Below are 5,612 nucleotides of genomic sequence, written 5' to 3' on the forward strand. Positions count from 1 at the left end.
ATTAAGCGTCCGACTTCAGCTCAGGTCACCATCTCACGGTTCCGTGGGTTCGAGCCCTGCGTCGGGCTCTGTGCTGACAGCTCAGAGCCTGGAGCCTGCTTCGGATTTTGCGTGTGTGTCTCTCTCTGCTCCTCTCCTGCTCATGCTCTGTCTCTCTGTCTCTGTCTCTCTCTCCCTCAGAAATAAATAAACATTAAAAAAATTTCAAACTTCATATCTATTAAATGATAATTCCTTATTCCCCACTCCCCACAGTCTCTGGGAAGTGCTGTTCTGATTTCTGCCTTTATGAACTTGACCACGCTAGGGACCTCACCTAAACAGAACCATACAGCATTTTGTGACTGGCTTATCTCGCCTAGCATCGTGTCGTCAGAGTTTACCTGTGTTGTAACATGTCTCAGAATTTCTTCCCTTATTAAGGCTAACCAACAGTCCATCAAGTATATATACCGCATTTTGCTTGTGTATTTATCTGTCAGCGGACATTTGGTGAATACAGAACTGTTTCTATTACTAGCTTGCACGTGGACAAGGCAACGAAAGACAAAAGTAAGGCAAATCGCATGTGCTTAGATATACCAAGTATATAAATAGGGGTGTCACTTTCCTCCCAGGTTTTTTTGTTGTTGTTGTTGTTGCTGTTCTGGGAGAATATTCAGGGTACAGAGTCTGCGTTTCAAAAATAGAATTTATGAGTCTAATCATATTAACTCAACGGAGAGCATAAATGCCAAAACAGCCTGTGTGAGTCATTTCTTGGATTCTAAAAGGAATCGGTTCCAGACAGGAGTTTTCTCTTCTTTGAGGTTTGTTTTAAGGAGTTCCAAAAGCAAACAGCAAAATAACAAAATGCCTAGAGCCACAGATCTCAAAGCAGCACTTCAAAATAGCAGCCCCGATGCCAGTGATCAGGGGCTCCGGGCTGGAAGGGACTCCCTTCTTCAGGCGGTTCAGGCTTGACCAACCTTCTCCGGGTCTTGCAATCGTGCTAATTTCACTTGATTTAAGAAACCATGGTGTTGCGGGGGTGGGGGTGGGGGGTTGGTGGAGAAGGGGAGTGGGAGAAAGGAAGCGAAAGGATTCTGGGGGCTTTTGGAAAGTCATGGCCATTTCTGAAAATCAGTCTCATCCACCAGCACCGAGTTGATGTACTGACTCTTCTGTTTCTAGTTACGAGCTGAAGTCTAGAGCAAGCTGACACGTAGGGCTTTAGTATGTTGCTGCAGAATTGCATCATTTATGCTCCTGGTCGAGCCAGGGCTAGCTTCGGGGTGAGGCTCTGACTTTCTGGTGTCTGAGGCATTTAAACTCTCTTTGCCTCCCCCAGTGCGTTCACAGGGGCTCTCTCTCCCACCAGGACTGCTGGGTGCCATAACGTGTTTCTCTCTCGTTTCTAAAGCCATCACTAAATCGTCTTATTGGCTCATCTTTGCCCATCTCCTATGCCTGGGGATGAAAACCTCCTTGTTAAGAATAATCAAGCCCATATCCACAAGGCCACAAATGTACAGTAAATCAGGGTGGTTAGCCACTAGGTTCTCCAGAACCTGCAAACACAGAACAAGTATCCATTTTCTAGGTGTGTGGGTCAACTACTCTGCTGACATCAGTGACTTCTTTTCCCACGATCGAGTAAATTTAGTGATCAGATAAGCTAAGGCAATACCGGGTTAGCCAATGGTAAAGATGTATATTTACTGCAGGAATGATCAGAGATTTGAAGGGCGTTGGGCATCTCCAGGAGACGGGTAAGGGATGATATAACACGTCCAAATGTAGTTGATTATCAAACCCTATCATCAAGGAGCATCTCCCTGGATTAGCGGCCTCAGCACATACTTAGAACACCCCAGTTTAGACACCTGGTACATTCAGGAATTTAATAGGGGTGAACAACATACAGCAGGTAATCAACAAGGTATCAGAAATGTTGCAAGGACCACAGACTTTATGTACCCAGGATCCCAGTCCTTCTCCAAGGTCCCCCCCAGTCTGTAATACCTGCTGGGTCTTGATCTTTTGGTACAGCACAGGGAAAGGAACAGGAAAAGGGTCCGGGAAGGGGAGAAAATGGCGGAATTTTCAACAGAGAGTTTCAGGAACTGCTGTTGTTGAAAAAGGGAGAGGAAAGCAATGTGAGCGTCCCGGGAGAGGGTGGCCGAGTTTGGGGAGGGGAGAGTCTCGGAGAACTGAAATGTGAGATACCCAGAGAGAGACAGAGAGAGAGAGAGAGAGGAGAAAGAAGGTAGAAAGAAGTTTTACAGTGTGATGTGATGGGATCTTCCTTTGGTCTTTTGGAAAGACTTCACTTGCTCTTTGATTTATTCTTTGCCTTCTGGGTTGTTTGGTGTTTGAATCGGACACGAGGCCATGCCTAGCTTCAGGGTACCAGCAAATCCACGGATTTTACTGGAGGTTTCACCGATAATAATATTAAGCATTTCCTATTCTTATCATCCCCTTATCACCTCCCCAAGGCCTTCTTGCTTGCTCTCTGAAGAACAGAGTATTGGAACCAGAAGTGTGGATCTGGGTACCGACTCTCAGATGTATGAGGTTTGTCAAATAGCTGACCAGCCCGATGGAGTCGAATGCCACCTAAGGACCCCAAATCTCTAAACCGTAATGGAGAACTGGCCAACGAAAGCCAAACTCAGACAACCCAAGGGATTCCTCTCTCCAGAGACTTGGACGGCAAAGGTGAGCATTTGCTTCTAGTGGGCAAGCCTGACAGGTCCCCTCTGATCTCAGCCCAGGTATCACAATACAGGAGCGCCTCTTAGGGAGGTCAGAGCGGACCCCAACCTGCGCCATCCTCCCTCTCCCGCAAAGAAAAATGATGTGTGGACTGGCGCGTTAGCCATGCCCAGATCTCGAGGGTAACTCTGCACCCAGGGGTCCTGTCCAACTTTATGGAATGGAATGAGCCCATTTTGGTTCCTGCTTATCGTTGCTGCCTAAAGCATCTTCGCAGGTGACCTCAAGGCCTGCTTTGAAATCAATCTCCAAAGCACACAAGGATTCTTTTTGTACCTTTTGTCCTCAAGGGGCTTCCAAATCAAGCATCTGATAAGCACAGTTGATGATTAAACATAATGAGCTGGCTACCGGGAGAGCTTTGATTCGCTTTGACAAAGGCTCTTTGAGTTGGTTGAAAACTAGAGTCTCGAGTTTGGTTTTGTTTGTCTTAGCCTTTTCTGTTGAAGATCTGGACTTAGGTCTTGAAAGGACTGAGGTTTGCTGGGAGGCTCTGTAAATTGAGGCACCTGTCCTTGGTGCAGATTTCTGAAGGGTCTAGATGAAATGGTCACCTGGCCACGCTGGGGAGAACCTGGGTGGTGACGTTAGCCAAGGACATTTTTGGAAGTGATTTGTGTATGACGTATCTTTCAGTATTTTCAATGCCAATTTCTTATTTAATTCTTTTCAATGTTTATTTTTATTTTTGAGAGAGAGAGGCAGAGTATGAGCAGAGGAGGGGCAGAGAAAGAGAGAGACAGAGACACAGAATCCCAAGCAGGCTCCAGGCCTCGAGCTGTCAGCACAGAGCCCGATGCGGGGCCCAAACTCACAAACCGTGAGATCATGACCTGAGCCAAAGTCAGACGCTTAACCCACTGAGCCACCCAGACGCCCCCTCCTCTGACCCCTGCTGCAATTTCTTATTTTTAAAATTAGAAAGGTTAGGAAACTTGGAGGGGACGCAGGAGGAGGGCAATCAGAGAGAAGCAGCTTGACTGTCATCCTGGGGCAGCTAGTTTTTGCCTTTTTATTGGCTTGGCCGGAGACCCTGAGCAAGGAGGGTATATTCACGTGCTTATCAAACGACCAGCGTTGCCTCTGATGTGAATCACACGCTCTCAGACAGACTCTTCTTCTGTTCTTTATTCCTTTGTTCATTCCTGTCGTACTGTTCCCTGGTGCTGACGAGGTCTAGCTGTGGTTCGGGCTCACGTGGAAACTTCTCGCGATGGACCGTCACGGGCCCCTCCATGCAGAGAGGCTGGCGCACCAGCACGGAGGGGCCCACGGAGCCCTTCAACTATAGACCACGACTTTCTTTTGGAAGCAAGACGTGGCTTGGGGAAAATCGACCCCGGAGGAAAGTTCGTCTCGGAAAACAAGTTTCCCTGCCCTACCCTTCTCCACGGCAGTCTAGCTCCGCGGAAATAACCATTTTACGTGAAATTTGTAACCGCGACTGTTTTCATTCCTTACGGTAATCCCCACCAGCTTACTAAGTTATATACGTACACCTGTTAAATACCCATTGGTGGCAATATCTATATGTTGCCGTCGTAAAAATTAGCCATGTTCAGTCTCCGCCTCTTCCTCTTGCCAACGTGGTTATTATGTGGCTTTGGTCTCTCAAATGGTTGACTTTGTAAGTCAAAATAACAGATTTGTCGCCTCTTTAATAGTGTCCTGAGGCTCTCACTCTGTGAGGGAAAACTATGAGCGGCCTGGCCTGCCCCTCCTCTCCCCCATCGACTCCATCCCCCCTGACAGCTGGACCCCACCGCCCACCCGGTGGCTCTGGAACGCCGTCAGCTCTCACTTGCTCCCCTCTCTAGGAGCCGGCCTCTCCCCTCCCTCCCAAAGGGGTCAGTTATGCCCCACTACTTGTCTTGAGAACTCCGGCTTTGGCATTTGGAGAGCCCTGGCATGCACCTCGTTGTCAGGTGCCTGTGACACAAGTGGTCCGCAAGATGCACTCTAACCCCTAGGAAGCAGGTGACACGGGATGGCCGTTCCAGCCTGGGCAGTAACAACGCGAACACAGAAAGTTGAAATGGGGTTACGGTTCTGCGGCCGACGCCACGGAAAAGTGGAATCCATTATTATGCCCAGAGATGTCATTCGGGGCTAGAATTCATTCCACAAATATTTACTGAGCTAATTCCTCCTGTGTATAATGCAGCTCTGTCTTTCTTTAGTTTTACTCTTCAGATGCTTTTACATATTTCTAATTCCAGGAGTATTTATTCAGTGGACCGCTTCCAGAAAAAGAAGGGCTTCATAAATGGGTGTGACAGGCCACGGCCTATCCAGGGGAAGTGTCCATGAGCACCGCCAGTGAGGAAACACAAAGCAAGGAAGGTCTTTTCTTTCTTTCTGATTTACATATAGATAGACAGGCTAGCTCTATTTTAAGGAGTCATGTTTCTTTGGTTAACATAGGCTCATTATGACCCTTCTTTCCTCCCTCCCTCCTTCCCTCCTCCCTCCTCCCTCCCTCTCTCCTCCCTCTCACCCTTCCTTCCTCCCTTCCTTCCTCCTTCTTTCCTTCCTCTTCCCTCCCTCTCTCCTCCCTCTCTCCTCCCTCTCACCCTTCCTTCTTTCTTTCCTCCTTTCCCCCTTCCTTCCTCCCTTCCTGCCTTCCTTCCTCCGTTCCTCCCTCCCTTCTTCCTTCCTTCCTTCCTTCCTTCCTTCCTTCCTCCTTCTTCTCCTTCCTTCCTTCCTCCTTCTTCTTTTTCCTTCCTTCCTTCCTTCCTTCCTTCCTTCCTTCCTTCCTCCTCCTTTTTTCTTTCATCAATCCTTATTTATTTTTACACAGTTTCTTATTGAAGTATAGTCAACATACAATACTATGTTAGATTCCGACGCAC

The sequence above is a fragment of the Panthera leo genome, chromosome C2 (assembly GCF_018350215.1).
Source record: "Panthera leo isolate Ple1 chromosome C2, P.leo_Ple1_pat1.1, whole genome shotgun sequence".
NCBI lineage: Eukaryota > Metazoa > Chordata > Mammalia > Carnivora > Felidae > Panthera > Panthera leo.